The sequence below is a fragment of the Leucoraja erinacea genome, chromosome 4, assembly GCF_028641065.1.
Source record: "Leucoraja erinacea ecotype New England chromosome 4, Leri_hhj_1, whole genome shotgun sequence".
In the NCBI taxonomy this organism is placed as follows: Eukaryota; Metazoa; Chordata; class Chondrichthyes; order Rajiformes; family Rajidae; genus Leucoraja; species Leucoraja erinaceus.
In genome coordinates this window covers 15,848,041-15,861,444 of record NC_073380.1, presented here as the reverse complement: position 1 = coordinate 15,861,444, position 13,404 = coordinate 15,848,041, and the positions used below count along the sequence as shown (strand labels likewise).

General features: G+C 46.7%; 1 protein-coding gene across 3 annotated transcripts in view; it reads left to right on the top strand.

Moving 5' to 3' along the window:
• Window positions 1-13,404, top strand: part of arpp21 (cAMP-regulated phosphoprotein, 21) — a 178,297-nt gene that overhangs the window by 144,226 nt on the left and 20,667 nt on the right. The window lies entirely within an intron of this gene.

The following is a 13,404-nucleotide window of genomic DNA, read 5'->3' as shown; positions in this document are numbered from 1 at the left end:
CAGTACTTTATTGTCAAGTGTACCCAAGTGCAGGCACATTTGTATTTTGCATATAGTTCACTGAATATTCTACCATCCATTAGGCACGGTCATACTAAGTATACAAGTGTAAAATGGTGGACTATACAGAGTCAGTACAACAGAGATGCCACCTTGTATCCTTCAAGTCAGAATTTTTTTTGTAGAAGTGTAATGGGCCTGTCCCACTTGCATGCGATTGCGTGCGTTTGGCCCGACCAACCGGGAGCGGAGTTCATGCGAAGTTTGCGCGTGATGTCATTTACGTCATGCATACCAATCAGCTGGGCAGAAGGCGGGCCGACTGAATTTGGGCGTCGCACGGAGTCGGGCAGTGAAGTCATCACGCAACGCCATGCCGGGCGGTGATGTCATCACGCAACGCCACGCGCTAGGCGTACACCGTCAAGACGCTGCGTACGACTGTAATGCGCCCGCGTGCCGACAGGCGCATTGCAGTTGGTGCGCGAAGATTTCGGCCACTGCAAGAATTTTGGAGCCCCGCGCGATGTCGGGACCAGCCCCGCACAACTCTGCGCTTCTAAGTGGGACCGGCCCCGCGTGGCCATATGGTGCCCGTACGCCTCAAGTGACCATGAGGTTGCGTAATTTGCGAGCCAATTTGCGAGTGGGACAGGCCCTTTAGAATCTTATCTTTGCCATTTTACTGCTGGTGACACTGGGTATAGAAGTTGTGAGGTCATGTTACTGAGGTCACATTTAGAGTATTGCATTATTAGGATGTTGCCAGGACTCGAGGGCCTGAACTATAGGGAGAGGTTGAGCAGGCTAGGAATTTATTCCTTGGAGTGCAGGAGGATGAGGAGTGATCTGATGGAGACGTATAAGGTCATGAGAGGAATAGAGTGGGTAAATCCAGAGTCTTTTGCTCATAAAGGGAATTGAGAAACGAGAGGACACAGGTTTAAGATGAGGGAGGGACGATTTATTTGGAACCTGAGGGGTAACCTTTTTAAAACATTGGGTGGTGGGTGTATGCAGCGAGCTTCCGGAGGAGGTAGTTGAGGCAGGTACTATCAGAACGTTTAAGAGGCATTAGGACAGGTACATTAATAGGATATGCTTAGTGGGTGATGGGTTATGGCTGGGACCAGTGTAGATGGGGCATGTTGGTCGGTGTGAACAAGTTGGACTGTAGGGCCTGTTTCCACGCTGTATGACTATTCTACTCCACCGCTCCTTGCCATTGAAGGCCACATCTCTTTGAGATTTTTTGTTTTTATTTCAGGTTTGCGGCCTCTACAATATATTGCTTTGAGGTTTACTTTGTTTTGTTCCCTTGATGAAGACTTCTGTGGTGCACCATTCCCAAGCAAAACCATAAGCAGCAACTTTTTTGTAGTTTGCCCTAACTGAGCACACAAACGTAGGGAATAACACCGGTCAAATGTCATTGTTCTTGTTAGCTTTTCAACACCAACTTTTATTGCAGATTTAGGAAGGTAAAACAATAACCTTTTTATACTAAAATGGGGAACGATATAAAATACAATTTTTAAGGCAAAAATCAGTGAATGATAACATAGAAACATAAAAACATTGAAAATAGATGCAGGAGCCAGCCCCGCCATTCAATATGATCATGGCTAATCATCCATAATCAGTACAAAGTTCCTGCTTTCTCCCCATATCCCTTGATTCCGTTAGCCCTAAGAGGGGACGTGTCCTTCTTGATCGGTAACCACGCCTCCGGCAGCTGTTGCAGCTTTTCTCTTTTAATTTCTGAATCTGTATGTAACATGGCAACACTGGCAACATCCTCAACCTGGCAATCTGGGTCTCGACCCAAAACGTCACTATTCCTTTTCTCCGGAGATGCTGTCTGACCCGCTGAGTAACTCCAGCTTTTTGTGGCTATCTTCGGTGTAAACCAGCATCTGCAGTTCCTTTGTACACATACGATCTCTCTCAGTTGCAGCTTACACCTATTCCTCTCCTATTTGATCTCTCAATCATCAACTACTTGTTGTCAGTCCATGAACATCAACTTCCAAGCTAACAGCACTTAGTAGGTGATGTGGTCTTTGACAAGGCACTATATGGAAGATTATTTCAAAAGGTTTTGAACTTCTAAAGTTAAATTAGTCAATTCAATCCGAAATGCTTTGTATTTATGTAGAAGAGGATAACAATGGAAAGTTGGTTTTGGGATTGAAATCCAATGGCCTGAGGCATACTGCACTGCAGATGGTGCTATTGAAAGTGAAGAGAATATTCTTGGGCAATAACAAGATATTGAATTATTAGTAAAATGGACAGAGAATGGCAGATTAAATTCAATCCTCCTTTAGTATTACAATCCTCCTCGTTCCTATTACAAGGTTCATAAGTTCATACCTTAATGGAGCAGAATTTGGCCATTTGGTCCATCAAGTCTACTCTGCCATTCTATGCAGGCTGATCTTTCTTTCCCTCTCAACCCCATTCTCCTGACTTCTCCCCATAACCCCTGAGACCCTTACCAATCACAAATCTGTCAATCTCCACCTTAAAAATATCCATTGACTTGGCTTCCACAGCCGTCTGTGGCAAGGAATTCCACAGATTCACCACCCTCTGAGTTAAGAAATTTCTCCTCATCTCCTTTCTAAAGGTATGTCATTTTATTCTGAGTATGTCCTCTGGTCCTAGACTCTCTCACATTCACTCTATCCTGGCCTTTCCATATAACCATATAACAATTACAGCACGGAAACAGGTCATCTCGGCCCTACAAGTCCATGCCGAACACGTATTCTCCCCTAGTCCCATCTACCTGCATAACCATAACCCTTCATTCCTTTCCCATCCATATAACTCCCCTTTCCCATCCACATTCTCCCCTAGTCCCATCTACGTTTGTCGTATTGCTTATTTTGCAATTTTTAATTATTGATTATTTTATTTTTTCTTTCCTGTAAAGCACCTTGAATTTGTGTTTGCATGAATGGTGCTATATAAATAAACTTGCCTTGCCTTGCCTTACCTGCACTCAGACTATAACCCTCCATTCCTTTCCCGTCCATATAACTATCCAATTTATTTTTAAATGATAAAATCAAACCTGCCTCCACCACTTCCACTGGAAGCTCATTCCACACAGCTACCACTCTCTGAGTAAAGAAGTTCCCCCTCATGTTACCCCTAAACTTCTGTCCCTTAATTCTCAAGTCATGTCCTCTTGTTTGAATCTTCCCTACTCTCAGTGGGAAAAGCTTATCCACGTCAACTCTGTCTATCCCTCTCATCATATTAAAGACATCTATCAAGTCCCCCCTTAATCTTCTGCGCTCCAAAGAATAAAGCCCTAATTTGTTCAACCTTTCTCTGTAACTTAGTTGCTGAAACCCAGGCAACATTCTAGTAAATCTCCTCTGTATTCTCTCTATTTTGTTGACATCCTTCCTATAATTGGGCAACCAAAATCGTTATTCATTAAATATCAATGAGGTGTCCCGTCATCCTAAACTCCAACAAGTACAGGCCCAGTGCCTTCAAACGCTCATCATATATTAACCCATCATTCCTGGGATCATTCTCGTAAGTCTCCTCTCCAGGATATACAGGGCATTTGGATGGGCAAGGGCTGAATTGGGATAGTCAGCATGGTTTTGTACGTGGGAGGTCTTGTCTCACAAATCTGATTGAGTTTTTTTGAAGAAGTGACCAAAAAGGTTGATGAGGGCAGGGCTGTAGGTGTTTTGTACATGGATTTCAGTAAGGCGTTCAACAAGGTTCCGCATGGTAGGTTGTTCTGGAAGGCTAGATTGTATGGGATCCAAAGACAGATAGCTGAATGGATAGCAAATTGGCTTCATGGAAGGAAGCAGAGGGTGATGGTGGAAGGTTGCTTTTCGGACTGGAGTCCTGTGACTAGTCGTGTGCCTTAGGGTTCGATGCTGGGCCGGTTAATGATTGTCATCTACATCAATGATGTGGATGAGAACATACAGGGCAAGATTAGCAGGTTTTCAGATGAGTGGTTTTACAGATAGTGAAGATTGTTGTGAAAATTTGCACAGGACCTTGAGTGGGGAATGGTTGATGGAATTTAATCCAGAGAAATGTGAGGTGTTTGATGAGGTGTGAGGTCCCTGTTCACAGGCAGGTGTGTCGGGCCTACCGGGTGGGTGGGTCCTGTGTCCACGGCAGGAGAGTTCCTGGTCTCCGACAGACGAGCTGGACCTTCCGGGCTGGTCCTCCGTCTACCGGCCGTGGTTTCCCGGGATACTCCCACTGGCACGGGGCTCCTCGGTTTGGTCTACCACATCTGTGTCCCCCTCAGCCTCGAGGGTTTCGAGGGTTTGTACGAAAAAGTCATTCATGTACTTTCAACAAAGAAAGAAATTAGCACTTTTATTGGCCGGTTTAAATGACACTTTTAAGGGTTTTATTTTCAAAATATTGAAACAATGTTTTCTTTGAAGCTCTACAATGCTGCAGAGGACAGGTTAAGGGCCTGTCCCACTATATGAGTTTATCCAAGAGCTCTCCCGAGTTTAAAAAAATAATCAAACTCGTGGTAAGGACGTAGAATGTATGTAGCGAATACGTCGGAGCTCGGCACGTCTCTTAGCGGCTCGTAACGCTAACGGCTGGTACTCGGGAAGACTGACTAATGGCAGGTAAGCACAGGAAGACTCGTGAAGATTTTTCAACATGTTGAAAAATGTCCACGAGAGCCCCGAGTACCTACAAGTGGCTATTACCGTAAATCTCTGAGTTTGAATCAGGGGAACCTCGGGAGAACTCTTGATTTAGCTCGTACAGTGGGACAGGCCCTTGACGATGGGATTTGTAACAACAAGCTGTAATCCATGCATACTGGGGATTGTGTTTCGAGCAAGAATGCAAAGCTATTTTCATTGGATTTTTATCAAAAATCTGATTTTTAGATGTGATCTTTTAATTAGCGTAGATCTGATGATTTTCTTGCTGGCAGGGCAGGATGTTAGAAAGGATGAAAAACATGTTTAAATGTGCAAAGGTGTTGTGTGCATTCAAAATACTTGTGCCATACAAAGTATTGCAGACAGAAAATCAGTGGCTGACTGATTAGTGGTGTCTGTACAGAGTTTGTACATTCCTGTGACCACATGGGTTTTCTCCGGGTGCTCTGGTTTCCTCCCACACTCCAGACATACTGGTTTGTAGATTAATTGGCTTCAGTAAACTGATTAATTGTCTTAGTATGTAGGATAGTAATATTGTATTGTGTCATCGCTGATCGGTGTGGACTCGGTGGGTCAATGAGCCTGTTTCCACAATGTAGCCTTAAAGTCTAATGGCAATATTGAGACATATTTCAGTATTTTTAAAGGGAGATTATCTTTTATCCATCCCAAGATATCAGGATTCTTTTCATAGACACAAAATGCTGGAGTAACTCAGCGGGACAGGCAGCATCTCTGGGGAGAAGGAATGATTGACGTTTCGGGTTGAGACCCTTCTTCAGACTGAAAGACTGAACAACTCTACTGTATCTGTTGTTCTAGATGCGGACTGTTAGATATAGGTGAGGCCAAACGTAGGCTGGGCGATCATTTCGCTGAACACCTTTGCTCAGTCTGCCTGGACCGACCTGATCTCCCACTTGCTAAACACTTTAATACCCCCTCCCATTCCCACACTGACATTTCTGTCCTAGGCCTCCTCCCTTTCCAGAGTGAGGCCACACGCAAATTGGAGGAACAGCATCTTATATTTCGCTTGAGCAGCTTCCAACCCAGGGGTGTGAATATTGATTTCTCTAACTTCAAGTAAACTCTCTCTGCATCCCTCTTCCACCCAAATCACACCAGCTTTTTGTTCTCACTTAGCTACATCTATGTAGCTACAATATGATCAGCCATGATCATATTGAATGGCGGTGCAGGCTCAAAGGGCCAAATGGCCTACTCCTGCACCTATTTTCTATGTTTCTCTCAATGACCTGCTTCCTTTATCATTGTTACTTTTTTTGCATATCTTTCATTCAATTGCTCTATATCTCTCTACATCATCGTCAATATCTCTTGTTTCCCTTTCCTGTGGCTTTCAGTTTGAAGAGGGGCCTCGACCCGAAACGTCACTCATTCCTTCTCTCCAGAGGTTCTGCCTGTCCCGCTGAGTTACTCCAGCATTTTGTGTCTGTCTTCGGTTTAAACCAGCATCTGCAGTTCCTTCCTACACAGGATTCTATTCTTGACGTCCTGGCGTGGCTTTGCGAAAACCCTGCCCTCTTGACAATGTATCAAAGTCTCCCAAAAGCCTCCTGACGATAGAATAGCTGATCATTTTATTGAATTTGAAATTTGAAAAAAATTGCTACATTTTGAATGCTGCAGTAGTCCAAACCAACAAGTGGAACAAAGGCTTCATCTATCCAATATTTACTTAGACTATGCTTTGATGTTTGGAAGTCATGAAGACCCAGATGTAATGCATTTTGTTTTGTTCAAGGGAATGTGGAGGATTTGCATGAAACAGTGTGAGCCCTCTTTACAATACAAGGTGCCTGATTAAACATCAACATTTTTCTGGCCCACTATTTCTCATTAGCAATTATTCCAACCAAATTTCAAACACAATTTAAAATTCTTCAAAATAATCAGCTATTCTATAGTTGAAATTTGCAATATTATTTTGTCTTCAGCCATGCAGTTGAACCTTTAAAGAGTTATACTGCCTCTGCAATGGGAACATACTGAAGATGGGAGCTTGCGTAGTGCGTACATTCAAAAGTCAACTTGTTAGGCATAGTACCAGGTAATTGGGAAGGGGGCCGTTACACTGTAAGAGAGTGAATAGCAGGTCTCACAGTGAACCGGTCTCTTTCCCAGAAGCCACATACCATCTGACGACAATATTGCCATTTTGAATAACATCAAAGGGATGTAACCGAATGATAAGCCTGAGACAAGTATATACTTCCCTGAAAATGGCGACAAAGGTAGACAAGATGTTGAAGAAGGTGTATGGCGTAGTTGCCTACATCAAACTGGACATCAAATAAATGAGCTGAATGTCATGTTACGGCTGTACAAGACATTGGTGGGACTGCCCCTGGATGTTGTGTGCTGTTCTGCTCGCCGTACTATAGGAAGGATATGATTAAACTAAAGAAGGGGGCAGGAAAGATTCATCAGGATGTTGCCAGGACTGGAATACTTAAGTTCTAAGGAGAGACTGGAAAGGCTGGGACTGTTTTCCTCTGAGTGAAGGAGGCTGAGGGGTAAACTTAAAGGTTTATTAAATCACGAGGGAAGGCATAACGTGCATTGTTCACAATCTTTTCCCAGGGCAGGAGAGTCTAAAACTAGAGGGCATAGATTTAAAGTGAGAGGGAAAAGTTTTAAAATGTGATTTGCGAGGCAAGCTTTTCCACACAGAGGCTAGTTGGTATGTGGAAACAGTTAGCTGAGGAAATGGCAGAGGTGGGTAAAGTAGCAACATTTAAAAGGCACTTAAACAGCTAAGGTAGACACAAAATGCCGGCGTAATTCAGCGGGACAGGCAGCATCTCTGGAGAGAAGGAATGGGTGATGTTTCGGATCAAGACCCTTCTTCAGATTGAAGAAAGAACTCGACCTGAAATGTCACCCATTCCTTCTCTCCAGAGATGCTGCCTGTCCTGCTGAGTTTCTGAGCTACTGAGCATTTTGTGTCTATCTTCAGTAAAGCATCTGCAGTTTAAACAGTTATATGGATAGGACAGGTTTAGAGAGATATGGGCCAAATGCTGGCAAAAGGGGTTATCAAAGGAAGATACATTGGGCAGCGTGGGTAAGTTGGGCTGAAAATCCATTTTATTTCCATTCTATATATTGCCATGACGCTAAGTACTTGTTGCTTGCTGTTGTCTTTTATTATATTGCTTATTGCTTGGAGAGATTTGTGTGTTTGACCTGCACCAAGAATCTGTCTTTCATGTGGGGTCAAGTTGCTCTCTTAATTACGGTTCAAATCGGGACCGAATGCAAAAGAAATCTCATAAATCAGTGGTGATTTTAATAATAATAATAATAATAATAATAATAATAATAATAATAATAATAACAATATATTTTATTGTCATTGCACATAAGTGCAACGACATTTGGGTATGCAGCTTCCATCTGACATCATAACTTAAATAACTATTAAAATTTAGGTTTATATACCCTGAGAACATGGTTTGTACAAAGAACATTACAACAGTAAAATAGTCAAAACAGACTAAAGTACAGATGTGTCTGTGCGACGTGACCATCCGAGGGAGACAGTGCATGGGGGTGGGGGACACTCAGCAGGGCCGGTTCAGAGCCGCTATAGCTCTGGGGATGAAGCTGTTCCTGAGTCTGGAGGTGCGGGCGTAGAAGGCCTTGTAGCGTCTGCCGGAAGGAAGTAGTTCGAACAGTCCGTTACAAGGGTGTGAGGAGTCTTTGTGAATGCTGACGGCTTTCCTACTGGCACCATGTGTGGTAGATGCCCTCCAAGGCTGGTAGCTGTGTCCCAATAATTCTCTGCGCTCTGTGAACGACGCGCTGAAGAGCTCTCCTCTCCGCCTCCGTGCAGCTGAGATACCACACAGAGATGCCATACGTTAATATGCTCTCTGTCGTGCAGCGGTAGAACGTTGTCAGCAGCTGTTGGGGCAGACCAGTCTTTTCAATGTTCTCAGAAAGAACAGTCGTTGCTGTGCCTTCTTGACCAGCGCAGCGGTGTTGGTGGACCATGTGAGGTCCTCTGAAATGTGAGTGCCCAGAAACCTAAAGCTGGACACTCTCTCCACACTGTCCCTGTAGATGGAGATTGGGGCGTATTCTCCATCATGGGACCTCCTGAAGTCGATAATCAGCTCCTTAGTCTTGGAGGTGTTTAGTGACAAGTTGTTACGTGAGCACCAGTCCGCCAGGTTCTGCACCTCCGCTCTGTATTTTGTTTCATCACCGTTGGTGATCAGCCCGATCACCGGGTGTCATCTGCAAATTTGACGATAGTATTGGTGTCGAATGCAGGAACACAGTCGTGTGTGAAGTGGGAGTAGAGCATGGGGCTTAGTACACAGCCCTGTGGTGTGCCGGTGCTCAGGGTGATAGTGGAGGACAGGTGCAGGCCCAGTCTCACTGCCTGCGGTCGCTCCGTCAGAAAATTCAGGATCCAATGGCATATCGGCGAGCTGAGGCCTAGCTGGTGGAGTTTGGTGGTGAGCTTGGTGGGGATGACCGTATTGAAGGCAGAGCTATAGTCGATGAAGAGCATCCTCACGTACGTGCCCTGTCTTTCCAGGTGAGTCAGTACAGTGTGAAGTGCCAGAGAGATGGCATCCTCTGTGGATCTATTTGCCCTGTATGCAAATTGATGATAGTCCAGTGAGGCAGGGATGCTGGAGTTGATGTGGGAGAGGACCAGCCTTTCCAAGCACCTCATTGGTATTTCTCGAGCAAGTCGGTTTATTTAGGCTTTATCACAGTATATACTGGGAATGCACTTTGAGATAGAGAGCTCAGAGATACTACAAAAAAACCTATCCACTTTTAGTATTTGCATTAAAACACACTAGTTTTATACTTTATACAAGAACTAAGTGGGTCCCATGTTCACACGGGAAGGCTGGTCCCCCAACGCAACATTCCACCAATTCCAAACACTAATAACACTTTTATTTTTCATTGATGGGAAGAATCCTCTGCACCTGATTAGCGGCGGCATACTAAATAAGATGGCCAAGTCACAGCCGTAAGTGGTAGCGTTTTATCTAAAATCAATATACAGTCCAAACAGGAAGTTGTCAAGTTTCCAACAATCCAACCATTTTTGCAGTGCAGCATTTCAAAGCAATCACATTTTCATTTTCAAACTACATTAAGGGCAATCACAGTTGAGAAGACATGTGTTCAGTGTTATTCACAGCTCTTGAAAGTGGTGCGGCGCGGGCACATCGCGACGCCCCGTGTCTCCCAAGAATGGGAAAAATAGTGACAATTCCCCTACCTGTTTCAAGGCTGCTCACACGGAACAGTCTTGTATCCATTTCGTACAGCCGACAGGAACTTCTGGACTTCAGTTCCTGCGGCTGCAACAACTTTCTGGGCGATCTTGTCTTGCTCCAGAGCTCGTCAGAGCAACGGAGCACCGGAGCCGTGGGGCTGGAGATCACCACCGGAGCCGCAGGGCTGGAGACCGCCAGCGGAGCCACGGGGCTGGAGATCACCACCAGAGCCGCGGGGCTGGAGACTGCCAGCTGAGCAGCGGGGCTGGAGAATGCCAGCAGAGCAGCGGGGCTGGAGAACGCCAGCAGAGCGGCGGGGCTGGAGAACACCAGCAGAGCAGCGGGGCTGGAGACCGCCAGCTGAGCCGCGGAGATGCGGAGCAACGGAGCGGCAGAACACCAGCGCGCACCAAGCCAGCTCGGCCGACCGGATGCACCAACAGACGGCTATGCGTATGAAAGCACCGCCGTGGATGCAGAGGTGGGTTGAAGGCCAGGTTAGAGCTTGCCCCACACAGGCTAGCGATTCCTAGCCTTTTCCTCGCCAACGTGCGCTCACTGGCAAACAAAATGCACGAACTCCGGCTAAGGATCACCTCCCACAACTGGATCAAAGACTGCAACATCCTGATCTTCACAGAAACTTGGCTCAACACTGACGTTCCTGATAGCGCCATCCAGCTAACGGTGCGTCATTTACTCAGAGCGGACAGGACAACAGACTCCGGTAAGACCAGAGGTGGGGGTCTGTGCATTTATGTAAATAAAGCATGGTGCACGGACTCCACCATCATCGAGAGTCACTGCTCAGCTAGCCTTGAGTTCCTCTTGGTTAGATGCAGACAGTTCTATCTGCCCAGAGAGTTCACCTCCACTGTTTTGACTGCAGCCTATATCCCTCCTGATGCTAATGCCAAGCTTGCAATGAAAGAGCTGCATACTGCCATTAGCAAACAACAGACTCACAACCCCTAGGCAGCCTTCATTGTTGCGGGCCACTTCAATCACTCCAACCTGAAGACTGTACTCCCCAAATTCCACTAATATGTCTCCTTCGCCACTAGAGAAGACAAGACACTGGACAAAGTCTACACTAACATGGCTGAAGCTTACAAAGCCGTCCCCCTCCCCCACCTTGGTCAGTCTGATCACCTCTCATTGTTCCTGCTCCCTAAGTACTCCCCACTCATCAGACGGGTTAAACCAACTGTAAGGACAGTTAAAGTCTGGTCAGAGGAAGCGGACTCCACACTTCAGCAGTGTTTTGGAAACACTGACTGGAAGGCGTTTGCAGCCCAGGCCACCCTTGACTCTCACACGGACATTGATTCCTACACATCCTCTGTTCTGGACTTTATAAACTCCACCATCAATAGTGTCACCTCCCTCAAACGGGTGACCATATTCCCGAATCAGAAGCCATGGATGAACAGCGAGGTCAGGCTACTGCTGAAAGCACGGGACACCGCTTTCAGGTCAGGCGATGCTCGAGCCTACAGTTCATCCAGGGCTAACCTGAAGAGGGGCATCAAAGAAGGCCAAGCACTGCCATAAGCTCAGGATTGAGGAGCACTTCAACAACAACTCCGACCCCCGACGCATGTGGCAAGGCATCCAGGCCATCACAGACTATAGACCCACCAACACTACCCCCACATCCAGCGACGCCTCCTTCCTTGAGGAGCTTAATCACTTCTATGGCCGCTTCGACAGGGACAATCTAGAGACAGCCATCAAGGCTGTGCTCCCTGCTGATCACCAACCCCTCACACTCACCCCCTACGACGTATACGTGGCACTGAGTAGGACTAATGCACGTAAGGCTGCTGGTCCTGATGGCATCGCCAGGCTCGTCCTCAGGGCCTGCGTTGTGCAGCTGACAGACGTCTGGACTGACATCTTCAACCTGTCACTTGCCCAAGCAGTTGTCCCCACGTGCCTTAAAGCCACCTCCATCGTGCCAGTGCCAAAACACTCCACTGCGGCAAGCCTCAACGACTTCCACCCAGTTGCACTTAACCCCATCATCACCAAGTGCTTCGAGAGGCTGGTCCTGGCACACGTCAAAGGCTGCCTACCCCCCACATTGGATCCCTATCAGTTTGCCTACCGCAAGAATAGGAGTACGGAGGATGCCATCTCAACGGCACTTCACTCCGCCCTCTCCCACCTCGACAACAGAGACACTTACGTAAGAATGCTGTTCATCGATTACAGCTCAGCATTCAACACCATTATACCCTCTAAACTGATCACCAAACTCAGTAACCTGGGCATCGACCCCTCCCTCTGCAACTGGATACTGGACTTTCTAACCAACAGACCCCAGTCTGTTAGGTAAGACAAGCACACCTCTTCAACCCTCACCCTGAACACCGGCGTTCCACAGGGCTGTGTGCTGAGCCCCCTCCTCTACTCCCTCTTCACCTACGACTGCACACCTGTACATGGTACTAACACCATCATCAAGTATGCAGATGATACAACGGTGATTGGCCTCATCAGCAACAATGATGAGTCGGCCTATAGGGAGGAGGTCCAGCTCCTAGCAGCATGGTGCGCTGACAACAACCTGGCCCTTAACTCCAAGAAGACCAAGGAGCTCATTGTAGACTTCAGGAAGTCTAGGGGCGGCACGCACACCCCCATCCACATCAACGGGACGGAGGTGGAACGTGTTTCCAGCTTCAGGTTCCTGGGGGTCAACATCTCCGATGACCTCTCTTGGACCCACAATACCTCAACTCTGGTCAAGAAGGCTCACCAGCATCTGTTCTTCCTGAGGAGACTGAAGAAGGTCCATCTGTCTCCTCAGATCCTGGTGAACTTCTACCGCTGCACCATCGAGAGCATCCTTACCAACTGCATCACAGTATGGTATGGCAACTGCTTTGTCTCCGACCGGAAAGCACTGCAGAGGGTGGTGAAAATTGCCCAACGCATCACTGGTTCCTCGCTCCTCTCCATTGAGTATGTCCAAAACAAGCGTTGTCTGCGGAGGGCACTCAACATCGCCAAGGACTGCTCTCACAACAACCATGGACTGTTTACCCTCCTACCATCCGGGAGGCGCTACAGGTCTCTCCGTTGCCGGACCAGCAGGTCCAGGAACAGCTTCTTCCCTGCGGCTGTCACACTACTCAACAATGTACCTCGGTGACTGCCAATCACCCCACCCCTGGACACTCCTCCCACAGGAAAAACACTATGTCTGTATACATGTAAATAGATTTATTTATTGAAATCATATTCTATGTCGCTCTTCCAGGGAGATGCTAACTGCATTTTGTTGTCTCTGTACTGTACACTGACAATGACAATTAAAGTTGAATCTGAATCTGAATCAGAGAGACGTGATCCTCTCGCTTCCTCAATCTTGCAGAGACTGAGTGAGGCACAACACTTCTGGGTTTTATAGTCCCTCCCCCCTCCCA